At 46.5% G+C, this 20,455-nt stretch overlaps 1 non-coding gene across 1 annotated transcript; it reads left to right on the top strand.

The window, feature by feature from the left end:
- The first annotated feature begins 10,526 nt into the window (after positions 1-10,526).
- LOC119626061 (small nucleolar RNA SNORA24) lies at positions 10,527-10,657 on the top strand. Its single transcript, XR_005242254.2, has one exon. It is a non-coding gene; the product is annotated as a small nucleolar RNA SNORA24 (small nucleolar RNA).
- The last annotated feature ends 9,798 nt before the right edge of the window (positions 10,658-20,455 follow it).

Below are 20,455 nucleotides of genomic sequence, written 5' to 3'. Positions count from 1 at the left end.
ACCTGTCACGAGACGCTCGACGCCAGGGTGCGGAGGAGGAGCCCCGCCTCAACCTTGCGTCACGTTCCGGCTGCCTTGGGACAGAGCCTGGATCACGTGCTGCAAACATGTCTGCTCCCAAACGGTTGTCCCCATCTTTGAGGCTTGTACAAGGAGCAGGACGGCGCCATGTTGGACCCACAGACAGATTCCCTCAGCCATCCCTCCTTGCTCCAGAATAAAGAATGCCACCGAAGAGATGTCAAGGGGTAAACTGGCCATTCCAGTTGTGTCCTTCTTCGGAAGGCATCATTTATCCTTACTTTAACTACCTAACCAAAAATTATTATCACCATTTTACAAATAAGGAACTGAGACCGAACATATCAGGTCACTTGGACTAGCTCAACACAGAAACTGGTGGAGCAGGGTTTTGAACCAAGGTCTGTCTGATGCCAATGTGTGTTATCGTTCTAGTAGACTGCAAATGACTACAGCAATTGTGTGACTCAGTAATAGAGACAGGAGAAATAGACACTTTGGCAGAGGAGACAGCACGAGAAAATGGAAAATGAGCTAAAGCCTCTCTGAACTTAGTATTAAAGAAGATGTGATAAAGATGGACCTGGTAGAACTCTTCTTGTAAGCACAGAGCAGCCTCCCAAGCACCAGCCCCATCTGAACACATCAGGATCCACTCAGAACTTTTGTCTCCATCTTTAACAATGTCCTCTAATAGTCTTTTCTTATTTTGGTTCATGCAAACTCCATTCTTTCAATTGTTCCATCCAAAAACCTTGCAATTGTTACAGTAAGTAAGTAGTTAGACCTGAGCAGGGCAGGAGAGGGGCCACTCCCCCACCAGCAATGTGAGGCAACCATGACGTGGTGGTCAGATTAAGCTATCTCTCTAAAATAATAATTGGTTGCAGTCAGAACCAGGGAAAGAGTCTCCCAATAGATAAAAAACACCTAAAACTGGTTATCAGCAGCTTCCCATTGAGATCTCAGAAGTTGAGGGGTCCGGGGGAAAAAAAAAAAAAAAAACCTCGAAATCTAGGCAAGCAGTCCCAACCCTGAGATGGCACAATGTCTGGGGTTTCCCCTACTTTTTCAACTAAAATTGGCTCTTTCCGCAAAACCCTCGCTACCTATTCTCCTGTTTTCTCTATGTGTATTCTGAAATGGCCTTGCACACTGCAGGACCATCAGCTTCTGGGGTAAGTCTACTTTTCTCTGCTTTCACTTTGCATGTGCCCAGGAGTTCGAGACCAGCTTGGGCAACATAACAAGACTGTCTCTTCCAAGATAAATAAAAAAGAAAGGAGAAGGCACACATCTACATCGGACTTTTGCAGTTGTACTTCTCTCTACCTGGAAAGCTCTTCCTCCAGGTATCTGCTTGGCCACTCGCTCACTTTCCTCTGGTCTTGACTTTAAAGTAACCTTTTCAGTGAAATAGCCTTCCCTATTTAAAACTGAAGTCCCTCTCTCTGTCACCACAACATAAACACAAAAATTGCCATCTCCCTACGGCTTTTCTCCTTTTTTTTTTTTCTTTTCTTTTTTTTTTTTTTCTTTTTTTGAGACAAGGTCTTGCTCTGTTGCCCGTGCTGGAGTGCAGTGGCATAATCAGGGCTTACTGCAGCCTTGAACTTCTGGGCTCAAGTGATCTTCCTGTCTCAGCCTCCTGAGTAGCCACAGGCATACACCACTATGGCTGGCTAATTTTTTTTTTTTTTTTGTAAAGAGAAGGTCTTTACAAAAAAGACCAAATGTTACCCAGGCGGTCTTGAACTGGTGTCAAGTAATCCTCCCGACTCAGCCTCCCAAAGTTTTTCCTCTTATATTACTCACTTATTTGCATATTGTCTGCCTTCCCCACTAGAATGGCAGGTCCATAAGGCAGCTATTTTTGTCTGTCTCATTCACTGCGATATCCCTGATTCTTAAAACAGTGTTGGGGTACAGTAGGTGCTCAATGTGTAGAATTTACAGAGTATTCAGGGGAATGAAAACTGAGAATAGTTTCAAAGGCCAAGAGTTATGATAATTCCACCCCATTCGGCAGCCAATCAAAATGCTAGGTTTGAAGATAAAGTAGCAACTGGGAATGCAGTAGTCCTTATCCCCAGGTCTGGCAGGGCTGACTGCAGGATTTGAGCATCTGAGTCCTAGAACCAATCCACCGCAAATAGCAAGGGACAATTATACCAGAAAAGGCAGAGCACAAAAATAAAATGGGACATGTGGGCCCCAGCCTTCTAAGAAGCCTTCTGAGAAGGCTATTCAGATGCAAACATGGGCTATTTCCTATGGGAAAGAAAGGACGACTTAAAAGAAACCCATGAGCCAGAAGGATAGAGCCAGGAGCTGCAGGTAATCATTCCCAAGGAGCAGGAGAGGACTCAATCAAGGAACTGGTATCACGTGCCTTGCTGGATTTCAGAATTACTATGACCCAGTGGCAGCTGTCACTCCTGTTTTTTCCCCTTTTGAACAAAAGTGTCTACTGTGCTTATCTTCTGCTTGCCAACTCTGTATGCTGGATCCGTGGAGAGGAGATAACGTCTCGGGCTCATAGGCCTTCAGAGAAACGGTGCTCAGAGCTGTTCTTGAGGAATTATATCTTAGGAACCTCATCCACATCTGGACCCGATTTACGTGACAGGATCCATTATGAGTCAGTGATGCATTGGTATTGAGACTTTTAGGGTACTTGGAGGAGTTAAGTAGAGCAGGACCTCCAATAACATCAAGTCAATTATAACATTGATGAGAAAAAGTTGATTCCTGGCTGGGTCCCCTGTCTGTGTAGTCTGCACTCTCTCCCCATGTCTGAGTTTTCCTTGGTTCCTGTGGTTTCCTCCCAAATCCCAAAGATGTGCCCTTTAGGTGAATTGGCTTGTCTGAATTGTCCCAGTCTATGTGTGTATGTGTGTGTGTGTTTGTGTGTGTGTGCATATGCGCACACGTGTGCTCAATGGGATGGCATCCTGTATAGGGTTGGTTCCTGTCCTGAGCTGCCAGGATAGACTCTGGCCACCTGTGACCCTGAGATGGAATAATTGGATAAATAATTATCTTGCTCATTTTCATTATCTGTCTTATATATATATAGTTCATATTTCCTTTAATATTTAATATAAGAAGTGTTTTGGTCTTTACCAGCCTGACCAACATGGTGAAACCCCGTCTCTACTAAAAATACAAAAATTAGCCGGGCGTTGTGGCACGTGCCTATAATCCCAGTTCAAATTCGAGGGGCATCTTGGCTTTAGCACAACCTACTCTCTTGGGAATTAATCATTTCCTGTGAGAACTCATCCAGCCTCACCAGAGCCAGAACTCACTCACTACCTAGAATGGCACCACAACTCAAACACCCCCAATTAGGCCCCACCTCCCTGGAGACACTGTGGAATCACATTTCTTTCTTTTGTTTTTCTTTTTTCTTTTTTTTTTTTGAGACAGAGTTTTACTCTGTTGCCTAGGCTGGAGTGCAGAGGCGCTATTAGCTCATTGCAGCCTCCACCCCCTGGGTTCAAGCAATTCTCATGCCTCAGCCACCCAAGCAGCTGGAAGTACAGGCGTACACCACCATGCCCAATTAATTTTTGTATTTTTAGTAGAGATGGAGTTTCACCACTTTGGCCAGGCCCATATCGAACTTCTGGCCTCAAGTGATCTGCCCCACTCAGCCTCCCAAAATGCTGGGATTACAGGCTTGAGAGCCACCACTCTCATTCTGCCTGGATCACATTTCTTTTTTTTTTTTTTTTTTTTTTTTTTTTTTTTTTTTGAGACAGAGTCTTGCTCTTTTGCCCAGGCTGGAGCGCAGTGGCACAATCTCGGCTCACTGCAATCTCCATCTATGAGGTTCAAGTGATTCTCATGCCTCAGCCTCCCGAGTGACTGGGATTACAGGTGCCTGCCACCATGCCCAGCTAATTTTTGTATTTTTAGTAAAGACAGGGTTTTGCCATGTTGGACAGACTGGGCTCAAACTCCTGAGTTCAAGTAATCTGCCCTCCTCAGCCTCCCAAAGTGCTGGGATTACAGGTGTGAGCCATCGCACCTGGCCTGGGATCACATTTCAACATAAGATTTTGGGGGCCCGAACAAACCATATCCAAAGCACAGCATGTAGGTTGGAGGGGATTAGGAGTGAGAAGTTCAGTTTTGGAAATGCTGAGACAGAGGAATTCTGTGAAACATCCAAGTGGAGATGGGGAGGAGGCAATTAGACATTCTGGGCTGAGGCAGAGATGGGAGTTTGGTTTCTGGGTCCTTCAGGGTAGCCTTGGCTGAAAATGGAAATTTAAGAGTAAATGGAAATGAAAGTGACAGGTGTTAACAGCATCGTCTATGGAGAAAGTGGAGAAGTACATCCTTCTTTCAACAAACAATTTACTGAGAATCTACTGTGCACTAGGCTTTGTTAGGTTCTAAGGACACAAGGAAAACAAGGCCCTTGATGTCAAGACCCTTACTACTCAGTGTGGTACACAATGTGAAAACATGTACACACACACACACACACACACACACACATCCCTGCACAATTTTCATTCAAATTTCTATCTATAGGGAACTGGTAAAAAAAGATATGGTACATCTCGACAACGGAATACTATACAACTATAAAAAAGCAATGAGAGAATTCTTTATATATTGGCATGAAAGGATCTCAAAGAGATATTGTTACATGATAAAACCAGATGCAGAAGAGTATATATCATACGCTTTAAAAGGTAAAGAATAAGAACATCCTTCAGTAACTAATAAAAGTGGTTACCTGGTATATCAATTAAAATCAGAGTAGAAGCACTGTGAGTGATTAGAATGAGGAATTAATGGAAGGGGTTAGACCTTATCGATTTGTGGGAGTTGGTAGAAAGTCTGCACAGGTCGTTGCTTCTGTGGCTAGTGTTGAGCCCAACATCAATCACTACAGGTCAGTTGGACCAGCATTCAGGAATAAAAGCTGGATGTGGATAAGAATAATGACACACTGGAGCCAAGGAGGATAAAAAGAGGCACCCATGAGGACCAACTGGGAACCATATCTGTCTCTCATCACCTCTAAGTTCAGTACCATGAATGGATGAGCAGCAGCAGAACCCAACACCTTTCATCCAGAGCTACACACATACCTGGGTGAGGATTCAGAGAAGTCAAAGGACAAGATCTGGCAGGGGCTGTAGGAGATGTACTTCTGGGTTGGCACCCTTTGCCAACAAGTCTAGTGACACAATGAATGAGCTGCCCCAGTGCTTGGCATGCTGCATAACCTTCAGAGTATAAAAAATATTGGCCGGGCTGAGATAGGAGAATTGCTTGAACCCAGGAGGTGGAGGTTGCAGTGAGTCGAGATTGCACCACTGCACTTCAGCCTGGGTGACAGTGTGAGACTCTGTCTCAAAAAAAAAAAAAAAAAAAAAAAAAAAAAATTCACTGCTGTTAGAGAAGAGAATTCTGGTAAATGTAGCTTAGTTGACACAGCACAAAACCACTGTACTATACCTGATAATGGGACAGGAAAGGGAGCTGTGTTTTTCTGTGGACATCAGTTTATATGGTTAAGTTTTAAACATGATATTTCATTAACTATCAAATGTTTTGATTTTTTTTTAAATCCATAATATGATCAATGAGATGCAGACAATAAAACAGTGTTACAGAGGCCGGGCGCGGTGGCTCAAGCCTGTAATCCCAGCACTTTGGGAGGCCGAGACGGGCGGATCACGAGGTCAGGAGATCGAGACCATCCTGGGTAATACGGTGAAACCCCGTCTCTACCAAAAAATACAAAAAACTAGCTGGGCGAGGTGGCGGGCGCCTGTAGTCCTAGCTACACGGGAGGCTGAGGCAGGAGAATGGCGTAAATCCGGGAGGCGGAGCTTGCAGTGAGCCGAGATCCGGCCACTGCACTCCAGCCTGGGCGACAGAGCGAGACTCTGCCTCAAAAAAAAAAAACAAAAAAAAACAAAAAAAAAAACAGTGTTACAGAACAGTGATGGAGGTGGAAGCGAGGAGAGGTGACAATGAAACAGTGTTACAGAACAGTGATGGAGGTGGAAGCGAGGAGAGGTGACAATGAAACAGTGTTACAGAACAGTGATGGAGGTGGAAGCGAGGAGAGGTGACTTAGACATAGGTGGTCAGAAAGGCCTCTCTCAGGAGGTGACTTTTTTCTGGAGACATAATCTTATTATGGTCCCCGGATTGGTGTGCAGTGCTATTCACAGGCACAATTACAGTGCACTGCTGCCTGAAACTCCTGGCCTCTAGCCCTCCGTCCTCCTGTCTCAGCCTCCAAGTAGCTGGGACAACAGGCATGTGTCATTGCACCCCACTGGAGGTGACATTTGAGCAGAGACTTGCTGACATGGAGCCAGCCTTTTGAGAATATCTGAGCAGAAAATGTTGCAAATGGAAGGAATGGCAAGGGTAGAAGCTTCGTGCAGAAAAAGGTGTCCTGCTCAAGGAACAACAAGGAAGCCAGCGTGGTTGGAGTGGAGTGAGCGAGGGAGAGAGTAGAAAGAGTTGAGGTGGGAGCAGTGTGCAAACCTAGGTCATATAGGGTCTCACAGATCATAGCAAGGCCTTGAAAATTTATAGCACATGTGATGAGAAACCCTGTGGAACATTTTAAGCCAAGCCGGGGGGCGGGGAGTGTGTGTGTTTGTGTGTGTGTGTGTGTATGTGTGAGATGTGTCTTCCTTCACAGGTTGTTTGCACAGCAGAGCCTTTTCTGGCCACCGCCCTTTTCTCCTCTTTTCCCACAGTGAACCCATGGCTCTCTGGCTATTTATTTATCATCTAAACTGGGGAGGTCTTCCAGGGCCAGGACCTGCTCTGCTCTACTTTGATGACCCCAGCACCCTACTGGGCACTGACAAATGTCAACACATAACTGAGCAATTTAAAGCAGAGAAAAATATTGAATTATTCTGACATAGCTTTGCATGATTTATAAAGTTCTCTGGATTTTGCTGCCTTATTACTTTGTATTTATTTATTTATTTATTTATTTATTTATTTATTTATTTATTTTTGAGACAGAGGCTTGCTCTGTCACCCAGGTTGGAGTACAGTACTGTGATCATAGCTCATCGCAGCCTCAACCTCTTGGGCTCAAGTGATCCTCCCGTCTAAGCCTCCTGAGTACCTGGAACCACAGGCACACCACCGTGCCTGGTTAATTTTTTGTGTTTTTTGGTAGAGATAGGATCTCACTGTGTGACCCAGCCTGGACTCAAACTCCTGTCTTCAAGCGATTCTCCTGCCTTAACTTCCCAAGTAGCTGGGACTACTGGCACATGCCACCGCACTGAGCTAATTTTTAAATATTTGTAGAGATGGGGTCTCACTATGTTGCCCAGGCTGGTCTCTAACCCCTGGGCTCAAGTGATCCTCCCACCTTGGACTCCCAAATTGCTGGGATTACAGGCATGAGCCACTGTGTCTAGCCAGGTTTTGCTGCTTTAAAATGGACAATTTTTTCAAAGGTTTCCTTCTTGGCAGTTTTTATTAATCCAGAAGTCACTGGTTGGCTGTCCCAACATGCCACACCATAGTCTTTTATCCTTGGTAACTTCTCCTGGTCCCCAGCACCCAGTCTGAGCTCCTGTGTCAGTGCAATTCACTTGAGCTCTCTGGGTCCCAGTATCCTCACTTCCCATGGTGGTGCTATGGTCAGGCTCAATGACTCACTCCCAGCACTTTGGGAGGCCGAGACAGGCAGATCACTTGAAGTCAGAAGTTCGAGATCAGCCTGGCCAACATGGTGAATACAGTCTGTACTAAAAATACAAAAAATAAGGCCAGGTGTGGTGGCTCATGCCTGTAATCCCAGCACTTTGGGAGGCCAAGGTGGGCGGATCACAAGGTTGGAAGTTCGAGAACAGCCAGGCCAACACGGTGAAACCCCGTCTCTACTAAAAATACAAAAGTTAGCCGGGTGTGATGGTGCATGTGTGTAGTCTCAGCCACTCGGGAGGCTGAGCCAGGAGAATCAATTGAACCTGGGAGGCAGAGGTTGCAGTGAACTGAGATTGCGCCACTGCACTCCAGCCTGGGCAACAAAGCGAGACTCCATCTAAAAAACAACAACAACAAAAACCCCAAAAATTAGCCAGGTATGATGGCACAGGCCTGTAATCCCAGCTGCCCAGGAGGCTGATGCACGAGAATCAGAATCACTTGAACCCAGGAGACAGAGGTTGCAGTGAGCTGAGATTGCGCCACTACACCCAGCCTGCGTGACAGAGCAAGACTCTGTCTCAAAAATAAAATAAAATAAAATAATAAAATGGACCAGGCATGGTGGCTCACTCCTGTAATTCCAGCACTTTGGGAGGCCAAGGTGGGCAGATCACCTGAGGTCAGGAGTTCGAGACAATCCAGAAACCCCGTCTCTATTAAAAATACAAAAGTTAGCCGAGCATGATGATGCACGCCTGTAGTCCCAGCTACTCGGGAGGCTGAGGTAGGAGAATCAATTGAACCCAGGAGGTGGAGGTTGCAGTGAGCTGAGATTGTGCCACTGCACTCCAGCCTGGGCAACAAAGTGAGACTCTGTCTGAAAAAAAAGACACCAACAGTTAGCCAGGTGTGATCACAGGCCTGTAATCCCAGCTACTTGGAAGGCTGAAGCACGAGGATCACTTGAACCCAAAAGGCGGAAGTTGCAGTGAGCCCAGATCATGCCACTGCACCCAGCATGGGCAACACAGCAAAACTCTGTCTTAAAAATAAAATAATAAAATAATAAAGGCCGGGCGCGGTGGCTCAAGCCTGTAATCCCAGCACTTTGGGAGGCCGAGACGGGCGGATCATGAGGTCAGGAGATCGAGACCATCCTGGCTAACACAGTGAAACCCCGTCTCTACTAAAAAATACAAAAAAACTACCTGGGCGAGGTGGCGGGCGCCTGTAGTCCCAGCTACTCGGGAGGCTGAGGCAGGAGAATGGCGTGAATCCGTGAGGCGGAGCTTGCAGTGAGCTGAGATCCGGCCACTGCACTCCAGCCTGGGCAAGAGAGCCAGACTCCGCCTCAGAAAAATAAAATAAAATAAAATAAAATAAAATAAAATAAAATAAAATAATAAAATGGGGCGGGTACAGTGGCACATGCCTGTAATCCCAGCACTTTGGGAGGCCAAGGTGGGCAGATCACAGCCTGGCCAACATGGCAAAATCCCAATCTCTACTAAAAATACCAAATACAAATCAGCCAAGTGTGGTGGCACCAGCTTATAGTCCCAGCTACTTGGGAGGCTGAGGCCGACTAATCACTTGAACCCAGGAGGCAGAGGTTGCAGTGAGCCGAGGTCACACCACTGCACTCCAGCCTGGGCGACACAGTGAGACTCCATCTCAAAAAAAAAAAAACAAAAAAACTATCTATCTATCTATCTATCTATCTATCTATCTATCTATCTATCTAAAAATAATAAAATGGTGATGATAAACCCTACCTCTGAGTTCTTGTGAGAATCAGATGTGAAAGTGATTCATAAGGCACTCCTTCAGCCAGACACAGTGGCACATACCTGTAGTCCCAACTACTCCAGAGGCTGAGGCAGGAGGATCACTTGAGCCCAGGAGTTTGAGTCCATCCTGGGCAACATAGCAAGTCTCCATCTCTTTAAAAAACAAACAACTTAAAAACAAATAAAGTGATCCTTTACATTACAAGAGAATGACTGACATTCCGTGTTAGTTGCCAGGTGAGATAAAGCTCATGTGGTAGCCTGAGGCACTTTTCTATTAGGTGCTATAAAGGAAATGAAGGTTTGTGCATTCGTTTATTCAAAAGTAATCAATTTTTAGCTTCCAGAGTATGACCATAGGGACACAGAGATGAACCAGGGCACCAGGAGCTCCCAGTTCTATGTGTGTGGCTGGGGGAACACTCACAGGAAGACAGCCACACATCACACTAGCACATAATCTCCTGTCCTTCCTCTTCCTCATGCCACACTAGCCATAGCTGCTTTCTAGAGCCTTCCTGCACACAGGCTGCATTACACCCCTCTGCCCACAGTGACTCTTTTGGAAGAGGTCACTTGACCACATCCAGGACACTCAGGGCCCATAACACTCAGTGGCTCTGTTTTAGGATGGAAGGAGCATGAAGAAAGATTAAAGTATATCTAGAATTGTTGGGGACTTCTGTCACCTTGAGAGAACCTAACTGAGAGTGAAGCTGTATTTGGCCGTGCCTGCTGCTCTAACAAAATACCTTAGACAGGGTCATTTATAAACAGCAGAAATTTATTCCTCAGAGTCCTGGTGCCTGAGAAGTCCAAGATCAAAGCACAGAAAGATAAAGTGTCTGGTGAGGGCTTGCTCTTTGCTTCCAAAATGGCGCATTCTGGCTAAGTCTTCCCACGGCAGAGGGAGTGGGAGGGATGATCAGTTTCCCTCAAGCCCTTTTGTAAGGCCACTGATCTCTTTCATGAGGGTAGAGCCCTAATCACCTCCCAAAGGGCACACTTCTTAATACCATCACTTTGATGGTTAAGTTCCAACATAGTCTCCATGTATCTTTGGAACCTGTCAGCTGTGGCAGTCGCCCTTCCTAGCCATGGAAGACTATATTCTTGTTTACTGGCAAAGCTGTCACCATTTCATTGGTATCAGATTCTGACTTGCACAAGTAACATTCTTCACCTTTGAAAACCTGGAGGGTGCTGGGTTATTGGGCAAACTTTTCTAAACTATTGTTCAAATGTTTCTAGAGAAAAAAAAGGTTCCAACATAGGAATTCTGAGAGGGGGCACCAACATTCAGACAAGTCAAAATAAGAAGAAAACAGGCCGGGTGTGGTGACTCATGCTTGTAATCCCAGCACTTTGGAAGGCCGAGGCATTCTGATCACCTAAGCTGGGGAGTTCGAGACCAGCCTGACCAACATAGAGAAACCCCATCTCTACTAAAAATACAAAATTAGCCAGGCATCGGGGCGCATGCCTCTAATCCCACCTACTCAGGAGGCTGAGGCAGGAGAATCATTTGAACCTGGGAGGCAGAAGTTGCAGTGAGATCATGCCATTGCACTCCAGCCTGGGTGACAAGAGCGAAACTCCATCTCAAAAAAAGCGGGGGTGACGAGACCCTATCTCAAAATAGAGGAAAACGAGGAAATGAAGAGGGACTTGTCTGAGTGATGCAATTTTGGGCACCCGTATTTAGTCATGCCAGAAGCCATCTGCTCCCTTCCCTCTCCCTCTTGGTCCCCAGCCCCAGACTCAGGTATTTCTTTATAGTGATGCAAATGGACTGACACAGATGGGAAGATCAAACGGCCTGAGGAAGGACAGGTGGTAACACCAGGACCAATGGGCCACTCTAGTGGGCTTGAGCCCCAGAGCTGCCCCCTGCCACACTGAGCTCATGAGGCTGCTGGGAAATGGGACTGCTTGCCCTGCTGTGGCTGTGGGTTCCTTCCATGTTCTCTCGCTGGGATGATGTCTCCCCTGGCTCCGCTTCACCACACCACAGCACCTGCCTGCTTCAGACTTTGCCAGTCAGATTAACAAGCACCAGGGAGACCAAAAGGACCGGGGCACTGCCTTTACCCTGCCACTCTTTCTACAGTGTGGACTGCAGCCCTCCTCTGGCTCCATGCTGACAGGGCTACGGGAGGCTCAGCCTGTCTTTACCTAACCAGTGCTTACCTCTCCCTGAGTGTGCCTGCAATTCCCTTTGCCTAGAATGACCCCAACATGGCCTTCAAGGCCCTGCACTATCTGTCCTTTATCCATCTCTCATTTATTTATTCAGTCAACAAACACAGCTTGGGAAGACTGTGTGGCAGGCATTGTTCTAGGCACTGTCTACCAAGAGACAGCAGTGAACAAAACACAGACAGAAATCCCTGCCTTCATGGGACTTGCAGCCTGGTGGCAGAGATAGAAAATAAAGCGTGTACATAAGAGAAATACATAGCATATTAAGTGATAAGAAGTGCAATGGGGAAAAATAAAGCAGGGATGAGGGGTGCAGACACACCCTGGCCCCATCTAGCCTTACTCTCTCCCCAGTCAACCCATTCCCACCATGCTGGCCTTCTTCCTGTCTCAAGTGCACCAAGCGCCTTCCCACCTTGGGGCCTTTGGGCTTCTAGTTCCTCTGTCTAGGAAAGTCTCCTCCTTCCCCTTCCCTAATGCAAAGATTGTTGCATGGCCAGATTCTTCTTATCATTGGGGTCTCAGCTAAAGTGACACTCCAGGGAGGCCCTGCTGGATCATCCAGTCCAGTGCCTTTTCCCAGTTACTCTTTATCCCATTACCTTGTTACACTGGTATGTTTTCTCCATGTCACCACTCTGAGAAATGCTCCTCTGTACTTTATATGTTTACATGCTCAGTGCTTCTTCCCCTAGAATTTCAGCACCATGAGAGCGGAGGACTTTGTTTGTCTGGTTTGCTGCTGCCCCTCCAATGCCTGGAACATAGTAGGTACTCAGTGAGTAGATATTGAGTTACTGATACAATTATTGCTCTTTTGTCCTCCCGCTACCCCCACCCCAAGTTCATTTTCTTTCACCTAAAGAACTCCTACTTTTCCTTTAAGACTAGTCTAGCAAGAGACTGGGTGAGGTAGCTCATGCCTGTAATCCCAGTACTTTGGGAGGCCGGGGTGGGCAGATCGCAACATAGCAAAACCCCATTTCTACAAAAAATACAAAAGTTAGCCAGGCGTGGTGGCACATGCCTGTAATTCCAGCTGCTAAGGAGGCTGAGGTGGGAGGATGATTTGAGGCTGGGAGACAGAGGTAGCAGTGAGCCAAGAACATGCCACTTCTCCACTCCAGCCTAGGCGATAGAGCCAGACCTTGCCTCAGAAACAAAAACAAACAAAAAGACTACCTAGTGGAGAGACACCAGTAAACACTACAATACTGTATTAATTAAGGTAACCCTAGCTGCTATAACAAATAGGCCCTCAAAGGAATTATGTCTCAGACATAATTGAAGCAGGTGGCTTTCCTCTATACATTGATCCTAGGCGCTGGGCTCTGTCCACCTTGTGGCAGCACCATTCCTAAGAATCTTGTCATTGCCTAAATACAGCTGGTAGCAGGACATTGACGGTGTGTAGATGACACACCTGCTCCTTAAAGGCCTTGATGTGGAAGTGACACATATGGGTTCTATTCACATTCCTTTGACAAGAGCCAGTAGTATGACCATACCTAGATGTAAGAGGTGGTTGGAAATGGGGTGTCAGCTGGACAGCTGCTTTCCAGCAACATCCACATGCTGTAGAAGAGGGAGAATAAACTGTGCTTCAGAAACTGTATTTCTGGGCCAGTTGTGGTGGCTCACACCTGTAATCCCTGCACTTTGGGAGGCCCAGGTGGGCGGATCACTTGAGATCAGGAGTTGGAGACCAGCCTGGCCAATGTGGTGAAACCCTGTCTCTACTAAAAATACAAAAAATTAGCCGTGCATGGTGGCAGGTGCCTGTAATCCCAGTTTTTCAGGAGGCTGAGGCAGGAAAATCACTTGAACCTGGGAGGTGGAGGTTGCAGTGAGCAGAGATCACACCACTGAACTCCAGCTTGAGTGACAGAGCAAGACTCTGTTTCAGGAAAAAAAAGAAATCGTATTTCTGCCTCTGCCACAAATAGGAAGAAAAGGATCTAGGGTGGCCCAGAAGAGGCACTTAACATAGCCAGAGTCAGAGGAGTCAAGGAGGGCTTTCCTGAGGAGACAGTGCTGAGGCAGCTTGTGAAGGGTAAGAGTCTGCTGGGCAAAGGAAAAGGAAGGTTGTTGCCAGCAAAGGGACCACCATGTGCGGAGGTTTGGTGAAAAGAGAGCATGTCACAAATCGTCCCAGAAAGTGCTGATATATTCATTGTCAAAGGGACAGAGTTAGAGTGAAGGAAGCAGGAACAGCAAAGAAACACAAGCAGAAAGATCAGGTCATGCCAGGTGGTGAAAGCCTGGACTTGAATGTTTAAGAGGAATTTTTCCTGTTTTCCTGGTATTGACAATGGAGATCCAAAATTGATGACAAATGGTGCTGTGGACCTCACGCTTAAGGATGATTCAAAGCCTCTGTTGAGATTGGGGCAAGAACATGCCCCAGGTATGTACAAAGAGGTGGCAGAACCGGCCCTACTACAATCACTCATCCCTCCCCACCCCCAATGTGGGCACGAGTGTGAGAAGAAGTGACAGAGGGAATCCATGCTAGTCACTGCCCACTGGGGAATGCTGGGGGTTTCTTTCCTTCCTCACTATTGCCACAACGAGGGGATTCTAGAAGACTTATTCTTAAAGCCTGGGGGGCAGTGCCATCAGCAGGGGAGATGGGCATCTCATTCCCCAGTGGAACCTCCAATGAGGCAGCAGATGGGTGGATACTGCCCTCTGCCTCCCTAGAGAGGGAAGGGAGAGTGAGGCAGCTGGAGGGAGGGTAGAAAGGGGTGTACAGGGGGTGCATGGGGGGGCACAGGGGGCGACATGGTGGAGTGGAAGGAGACTGCAGGGGAGCTACCTGCAAAGCCTCAAGCTTCGGGGAAGTGAACAAGGAGGACTTTCCCAGAGTGTTGCACTGGGCTTCAGCCATTGTATTAGTTATCTATTACTGCAGTACAAAACACCTCAAAACTTAGTGCGTAAAACAATAGTCATTTATTATCTCGTGATTTCTGTGGGCTAGGAGTTCCCACAGGGCACGGTGTGAATGACTTAACTCTACTACATGATGCTTGGGGCCTCAGCTGAAAATCTCAAGGGCTGGGGCCTAGAGCCATCTGAAGCCTTGTCTGGGGCCGGAGGGCCTGCTTCCAAGGTGGCTTGCTGGCGTGGCTGGCAAACTGGTGCTGACAACTGGGCTTCTCTCCACAGGGTTGCTTGAATGTCCTCAAGGTAGGGCAGCTGACTTCATCCCAAAAGAACAAGCCAAAGGCCCAAGGTAACACCGCAGGGTCTCATATGACCAAGCCTCGGAAGTCATGCACTGTCCCTCTGACAGAATGCTGCTTGTCACCCAGGCTAGCTTTGATTCAGTGTGACAGGAGACTACAAATGGACGTGAACAACGGTGGGTATGGACCTTTAGGGTCAACCCAGAGGCTGAAGATCACAGGCATCTTGCTGGCTTCTCACCCAGGAGGACTGGCCCAGGAATGGGGAGCCCTGGAGAGGAGGTGAGGGAGCAAGAAGACATCAAACCCGAGGCAGACCTCTCTCTTTATGGCCCTGAGCTGGGGGAAGGCCCTGCAGAGTTCTGTGGATAATGTACAGGTGCCCTACGTGAGACTCCTGGGCACACAGAGGGCGCTGATGGCCAGTGAGCATAGCTAGAGAAGCAGAAATGACCCCGTATCATCTATGAAGAAGACCTCCTGGCCAGGCATGGTGACTCAGACCCGTAATCCCAGCACTTTGGGAGGACAAGGTGGGCAGATGGCTTGAGCCCAGGAGTTTGAGACCAGCCTAGGCAACATGGTGAAACCTCATTTCTACAAGAAGTACAAAAATTAGCTGGATGTGGTGGCATGTGCCTGTGGTCCCAGCTACTCAATAGACTGAGGCAGGAGGATCACTTGAGCCCAGGAGGTTGAGGATGCAGTGAGCTGTGATCATGCCATTCTACTCCAGCCTGGGTGACAGAGCAAGACTCTGTCTAACAAAATAAAAATAAAAAATTAGCTGACCATGGTGCCATGTGCCTGTGGACCCAGCTACTCAGGAGGCTATGGTGAGAGGATCGCTTGAGCCCAGGAGTTTGAGGCTACAGTGAGCTATGATTGCACCACTGCACTTCAGTCTGGGCAAGAGTGAGACCTTGTCTAAAAAAAACAAAAACAAAAACGCTCCTTTCCCAACTGCTGTCACCTTTGTCATAAATCAGATGACAGTATGTTAATGCGTCTATTTCTAGACTCTGTCCTGTCCCATTGATCTGTTTGCCTGTCCTTATGCCAATATCACACTGTACTATATTTACATAATATGTGTATTATGTTTACATAATAGGTTCTAATATCTGGTGGTGTAAGTCCTCCAACATTTCTTCCTCTGACAGATTGCCTTGGCAGTCTGAGGTCATCTCCAGCCCTGACTGGGGAGGGATCCACTTTGAAGCTCAGCAGCTCATCCCCTGTCTCCTGGTTGGTATCTGGAGACATCAGTTCCTTGCCATGTGGACCTCTCCACAGGGCTGCTCATGCTCACGACATGGCAACCGGCTTCCCTGGGGGGGAGGATGCAAGTGACAGAGAGAAGGAGGGACCCAGAGTCTCCATTATGGAAGCCATCGTGTCTTTTCACAACTTAATATCAGAAGTGACATTCTATCATTTCTGCTGTATTCTGTTTGTTAGAAGTGAGGAACCAAATCTGGCCCACACCAGAAGGGAGAGGTTTACACAAGAGTGTGACTATCACAAGGTGAGAATTACTGGGGGTCATCTTACAGGTTGCTGACCTACCACATGTACAAAACAGATTGCTTTGTAAACTACATTTTTTTTTATTATTAAGATATAACTCGGCCAGGCGCAGTGGCTCACGCATGTAACCCCTGCACTTTGGGAGGCCGAGGTGGGCAGATCACCTGAGGTCAGGAGTTCGAGACCAGCTTGGCCAACATGATGAAATCCCATCTGTACTAAAAATACAAAAATTAGCTGAGTGTGCTGGTGGCTCCTGTAATCCCAGCTACTCAGGAGGCTGAGGCAGGAGAATCACTTGAACTAGGGAGGCATAGGTTACAGTGAGCTGAGATCGTGCCATTGCACTTCAGCCTGGGTGACAGAGCAAGACTCTGTCTCAGAAAAAAAAAAAAAAAAGAAGAAGAAGATATAATTCACACTTTAAAGCATGCAATTCAGTGGTTTTTGGTATATTCGTAAGGCTGTGGAAATACCACCACTATGTTATTGCAGAATATTTTCGTTATCCCATAAAGAAACTGTGTCTGGGGCCAGGCATGGTGGCTCATGCTCGCAATCCCACCACTTTGGGAGGCTGAGGCAGGCAGATCACTTAAGATCAGCTTGCCTGACATGATGAAACTTGGTCTCTATTAAAAATAAAAAATCAGCTAGACTCTGTGGCACACTCCTATAATCTCAGCTATGGGGGAGGCTGAGGCATGAGAATTGCTTGAACCTGGGAGGCAGAGGTTGCAGTGAGCCGAGATCATGCCACTGGACTCCAGCCTGGGCAACAGAGTAAGACTCTGTCTAAAAACAACAAAACAGAACAAAACAACAAAACTGTGTCCGCTTTAGCAATCACTGCCCCATTCCCTTCTTCCCCTGCTCCTGGCAATCACTAATCTACTTTCATTCTGCATGGATTTGCCTATTCTGGACATGGAATATAAATAGAATCATACATTACATGGCCTTTTGTTTCCAGCTTCCTAGCAAAATGCTTTCAAGGTTCATCTGTGTTGTATGATGTATTCATGTTAAATGATGTATCAATACATCATTCCTTTTAATGGTAAAAAAAAATTATATTGTACGGACATACCACATTTTATTTATCAGTATCAGTAGATGGACATTTAAACTGTTTCTCCTTTTTGACTGTCGTAAATCATGTTGCTAGGAACATCCATGTACAGGTATTTAGTGAATATGTTTTCAGTTCTCTTGGGTTTAAACCTGAATGCTCATATGGAAACTCCACATTTAACTTTTTGAGGAACTGCCAAATTATTTTCCAAAGCTACTGCACTATTTTACATTCCCACTAGCAATATATAACAATTCTGATTTATCTGGCCAGGCGCAGTAGCTCACATCTGTAATCTCAGCACTTTGGGAGGCTGAGTTCAAGACCAGCCTGGGCAATATGGCAAAACCCCATCTCTACAAACAAATAAAAAATTAGGCGTGGTCTACCGTTTGGCCGGGCCCAATGGCTCACACCTGTAATCCCAGCACTTTGGGAGGCCGAGGAGGGTGGATCACCTGAGGTCAGGAGTTCGAGACCAGCCTGGCCAACATGGCAAAACCCCGTCTCTACTAAAAATTAGCCAGGCATGGTGGTGCGCGTGCCTGTAATCCCAGCTACTCAGGAGGCTGAGGCAGGAGACTTGCTTGAACCTGGGAGGCGGCAGTTGCAGGAGCCAAGATCATGCCATTGCACTACAGCCTGGGCAACAGAGCAAGACTCTGTCTCAAAAAGAAAAAAAAAAGAAAAAGAAAAGAAAAGAATTCTGATTTCTCAGCATTCTGGCCAACACTCGTTATTGTCTGTTCGTTTTTTACTGTAGTCATCCTAGTGGGTGTGAAGTAGTATCTGACAGTAGTTTTGATCTGCATTTCCCTAATGACTAATGAAGTAGAATAATGTGCTTATTGGCCTTTTTTATACCTTCTTATGAGAAATACCTATTCAAATCCTTTGTCCATTTTTAAAAATTTAATTATTTATTTTTTGAGACCAAGTCTTCCTCTGTCACCCAGGCTTGAGTACAGTAGTGCAATCATAGCTCACTGCAGCCTCAAACTCCTGGGCTCAAGTGATCCTCCCACCTCATTCTCCTTAAGTTTTGGGACTATAGGCATGAGTCACCTTGTGGGCCAGTCAATTTTTAAGTTGGGTTGTTTATCTTTCAATTGTTGAATTGTAAGTGTTCTTTGTATATTCTGGTTAACAGACTTCTATCAAATAAAGAATTTGTGCCGGGTGTGGTGGCTCAAGCCTGTAATCCCAGGACTTTGGGAGGCCGAGGTTGGCGGATCATGAGGTCAGGAGATTGAGACCAACCTGGCCAACATAGTGAAACTCTGTCTCTACTAAAAATATTAAAAAATTAGCTAGGTGTGGTGGCATGTGCCTGTAATCTCAGCTACTTGAGAGACGGAGCAGGAGAATCGCTTGAAGCCGGGAGGCGGAGGTTGCAGTGAGCCGAGATCATGCCACTGCACTCCAGCCTGGCAACAGAGCGAGACTCTGTCTTAAAAAAAAAAAAAAAAAAAATGCCAGGGGCAGTGGCTCAAGCCTGTAATCCTAGCACTTTGGGAGGCCGAGACGGGCGGATCACGAGGTCAGGAGATCGAGACCATCCTGGCTAACACGGTGAAACCCCGTCTCTACTGAAAAATACAAAAAACTAGCCGGGCGAGGTGGTGGGCGCCTGTAGTCCCAGCTACTCGGGAGGCTGAGGCAGGAGAATGGCGTAAACCCGGGTGGCGGAGCTTGCAGTGAGCTGAGATCCGGCCACTGCACTCTAGCCTGGGTGACAGAGAGAGACTCCGTCTCAAAAAAAAAAAAAAAAAAAGAATTTGCAAGTATTGTCTTCCATACTATGGATTGTCTTTTCACTATTTATTTATTTATGTATTTATTTATTTTTTTTTTGAGATGGAGTCTCACTCTATTGCTAGGCTGGACTACAGTGGCACAATCTCGGCTCACTGCAACCTCCACCTTATGGGTTCAAGCGATTCTCTTCCCTCAGACTCCTGAGTAGCTGGGATTATAGGCGCCTTCCACCATACCTGGCTGATTTTATTTTATTTTATTTATTTATTTATTTTTGTAGTAGAGACAGAGTTCCACCATGTTGGCCAGGTTGGGCTCGAACTCCTGACCTCAGGTGATCCACCCACCTCAGCCTCCCGAAGTGCTAAGATTACAGTCGTGAGTCACTATGCCTGGCCAAAAAATTATTTTTTTATATGCTGCTGGATTTGGTTCGCTAGCATTCTGTTTGTCAGGATTTTCACTTACACCATCATAAAAAATACTGGTTTGTAGTTTTCTTTCGATGTCTTTATCTGGTTTAGATATCAGGGTAATACTGGCCTCTTAGAATGAGTTGGGAAGTTTTCTCATTTTTTTGTTGGAAATTGAACTTTTTTTTTTTTTTTGAGACGGAGTCTCACTTTGTCGCCCAGGCTGGAGCGCAGTGGCGCGATCTCGGCTCACTGCAGGTTCTGCCTCCCGGGTTCACGCTATTCTCCTGCCTCAGCCTCCAAGTAGCTGGGTCTACAGGCACGCACCACCACGCCCGGCTAATTTTTTGTATTTTTAGTAGAGACAGGGTTTCACCGTGTTAGCCAGGATGATCTCGATCTCCTGACCTCGTGATCCGCCCGCCTTGGCCTCCCAAAGTGCTGGGATTACAGGCATGGGCCACTGCGCCCGGTTGGAAATTGAACATTTTAATTTAATTGTAATTATAATGTGGCAGCTCTAAGATTTGTTGTCTTTACTGCTTGCAGTAGTGGTTTTGTTTGTTTAGTGACTTCCTGAATGAATTCTGTAAAGTTTGTATTATTTGTCATGTGAGACCACTGAAGTCTCTACTTGGTAGGTTAGCTTAGTGATGAGCTAATGATGGGACAGAGATGTCTTTAAACACCTGGAACCATAGATCCCTCAGTCTTTGCGGAGGGGCTGTGCGTGCATGTTAGGACATGCTTTCAAAGTGTAGGTAGGCTGTTTACAACCCCACCTTAGCCTTCACTTCCTGCTTGTGC

Source organism: Chlorocebus sabaeus, chromosome 22 (genome assembly GCF_047675955.1).
Source record: "Chlorocebus sabaeus isolate Y175 chromosome 22, mChlSab1.0.hap1, whole genome shotgun sequence".
NCBI lineage: Eukaryota > Metazoa > Chordata > Mammalia > Primates > Cercopithecidae > Chlorocebus > Chlorocebus sabaeus.
This window is presented reverse-complemented; position numbering and strand designations above follow the sequence as displayed.